Genomic DNA, 3,409 nt, shown 5'->3' on the forward strand with positions numbered 1-3,409 from the left:
GCTATTCGTATTTAATTTTTGGCGGCTTTCTCTGGAAACCATCTCCAAACTTGAAAAAAAAAGGCCAGATTTTTCAAGTTTCAGTCCATTTTCATCCTTTTCATCCATGGATGCGAAGAACAAAGAATAGCTTCAGTGCACTTCAGTTTTTATTGGCAACAAAACTGCACCATTAGTTTTTGGTCTTGATTGATGCAAAGACGTGTTTTAGTGTTTTGGAGTTTGACTGACATCGCGTGACACTGCCCCATTAAGAAAGGAGAGGTTTTGAGTTATCTTACTTCACAATCAACATAATAAAATGCAAAAGTTTTGCATTTTATTATGTTGAAAATATGTTCAAAGACCAGCTTATCAAAACAAGCAGATGGCTGTTTTATAAATGGCTTTTTGGGCTCGAAAAGTTATCGGGACTTTCGAGAAACGGGCTCCTGCTGATAACCGTTGGTCACAAGAACCATTTCCTTAAAGTGCCCCTGTGACCAAAAAATAAATTCATGTTTTTCTTTGGATTTTAAAACTATGTTAAGTTAACACTAAGCGACCAAAATTTTAATCCTTGATTTAAAAAAGACACTTGTTTATTTTAACTGAAATTTTCCTATTTAATGATCCGTCATTACTAACTTTTAGATCTTGAGAGAGCTGGATCGAGGAGAAAAAGACGTCAAAGGCTCACTAGTTTAACAAGGAAATGGGTGTGTACGCCGGCAGAATTAGTATGCAGCACGTGAGTTTTGGGCTTTCAGACTTTTAAAATCGCGTTTTGCATATATAATTAGGCTGCATTTTAAGCTAGTGAGCATTTGACGTCACTTTCTCCAGGATCCAACCCTCTGAGGTCCAATCGGTCCGTTTTGAACGTAAGTAATGGCGGACCGTGAAATCCAAAACTTACACTGAAAGTAAACGTCCTTTGGATAAAAATCCGGCTTTTGGATAAAAACCAAAGCCCAAAATTTTGCCAGTCAGATTTTAAGCTAACGCACTTTCAAACTCTGAAGAAAAAAAGGATGTGAATTTTTGATCACAGGGACATTTTAAAACTCTGTCGAACGGCATGCTTTGCGCGCATTTGTTTATGTTCTGATTCTGCTTGATGTGGTCATATATGATGTAGTCATTCGGGAAAAGATAAGCAACAATTTGTGTCCTTTTCTACAAGCGAACGGAAGAAAAGTTGGCCTGAAGAATGGAAATCTATATTTACAATAAATAAAACAAAGGGCGGCTCTAACACTAATCAAAGATAATCTGGGTTTCCTCGCCCAACGTGGCCAGCGACGCGACAGCGATTCAAGTGTAAAACAGAGACAAACAGACATCGTTAAAAGTATTGTTTTCGATTCTTCGTTCTTGTAAAAAGGGCTGGACGTTTGTCTTTTTACAACAACATGAAAAAGAAATACTATTATTTTGTTCGATACTATACAATTTGTTGCAAATCAGTTATTCATACCGATTCTTCTGCAACCGTTGCAATCAAGTCACTTACACAAACAGATTGCTCATTTTAGACAATAAGCTTTATAAGACCCAAAATCATTCTGCCATGGGTTGTCTAATATAAGATCACGGTTTCCAGCAGAAAGTCCGAAAATATTAATGAAAAAAAAATCAAACGGAGAGGAGACGATGTAGCTCCCCGGCGGTGTAAACAATGACCTCAGGAAATGAAACCACAGGTAGCCCAAGCTCGATATAAGAGTATTTATACTGTAATATATTACGCAAGGAGTAGAAATATAAGGTTTTCACGGTATAGGGAAAACCATTTTTCTCAAATTAAAAAAATATTTTCGGTTTAAAATTTAAAAAAATGCTTACCTAGCTTTACCCTGGTCCCAGAGGTAAAGAGAAGAGAAAAACCTCTGGTTACCTTGGACTTGAATCTCACTTTTATTCAGACGCTAGAGTCGGGATCTGACCGTCAGGCTCGGATTGGTTGATATTTTTACAAAACACGCAAGGCAATAAGATTGGTTCAAAAATTTGGTTTTATCAAGGGAGTTGATAATGTAAATTGGCCACCGTACAGAGATTCTAAAAGCTGACGTTTCGAGCGTTAGCCCTTCGTCAGAGCGAATTCGTCAGAGCGAATTCGCTCTGACGAAGGGCTAACGCTCGAAACGTCAGCTTTTAGAATCTCTGTACGGTGGCCAATTTACATTATCAACTCCCTTGATAAAACCAAATTTTTGTATACTACTTCCCCACCGACGCAGCACCACAGTTTCTTTAGAAACTACCCCTTCATCAATAAGATTGGTTCGTTTGATTGGTAATACTGAGGGGTTGCGTGATTGCTAACTTGCCATTAGTCCCCTTTGTAGTTATCAATCTGACGCGCTTGACAGCTGGCGTCTGAATGAAAGTGAGATTCAAGTCCAAGGTAACTAGAGGTTTTTCTCTTCTCGTCGCTTCGCGACTCATCTTCAGTCTTGTGTTTCTTTGTCTTTCGTACGGTTTCTGGGTCGATTAATTAAAGAGTGATTTAGGTGGTTTTTGGTTCCTCTTCTTTTCCTCCTATATATCCTTTCCCAAGGTTGGAGACCGAAACGAAGCCGCCGCACGGAGATCACCGAGGGAAAAGGGTGATAAAGTCGCTCCCAAGGCTTCGATCGCCTCGAAATTCCACTTAGATCACAGACGATACCTCCGCTACCCATTCGTTCTGAGCTGCTTTGACACTGAGAAGGAGTTCAAGGGCCGCCAAACTTGCAAACATTTGCATTGAGAGCCATCTGATGAGGCTTTATTCAACAGCCGCGTTACCGAAATTGTTGGAAGATCGCTTAGCGACTCGGCGTAAGACTCACTGATTGGTAATGGTAGTTACTTGGTGTATTTTGTCATTTAGTGGTTATCTACTGCTCAAAATTATCTAAATACGGTAAAACCTTCAGGGTTAGGACTAGGGTTAGCGTTAGCGTTAAGGTTAGGTTAGGGTAATTGTATAATTACTGAACGTTTTATACCTTGTTTAAAAAAATTGGAAACAATAGAAGAAGAGACACCAAGTACCTACCTTGGTCACCATTGTACCCACTGACCAATCGTGGGTCGCTAAAGCCCGCCGCACACGGTGAGGAAAGAGCTGAGCAAACTGCCTCGCGAGGCGGTATGCTCACTCGTTCCCTCACGTGTGCGGGGAAATTTTGGTGAGAAATTCGCCTCGCGAGACCGTGAGGATAAAATCAAACATGTTTGATTTTTTTGGTCTCGCGAGGCAAATTTCTCACTGTGTGCGACCATCGTGAGAATCGAGCTGAGCTCGGTCAATCAAGCGTCCAATAAAATACACGGCATTTTCACGAGGCATCAAAGAAGAAACTCCGACGCCATCTTGAACCACTGAAGTCACGTGAGAATGCCATGTATTTTATTGGATGCTTGATTGACCGAGCTC

Source organism: Montipora foliosa, chromosome 12, assembly GCF_036669935.1.
Source record: "Montipora foliosa isolate CH-2021 chromosome 12, ASM3666993v2, whole genome shotgun sequence".
Taxonomy (NCBI): Eukaryota; Metazoa; Cnidaria; class Anthozoa; order Scleractinia; family Acroporidae; genus Montipora; species Montipora foliosa.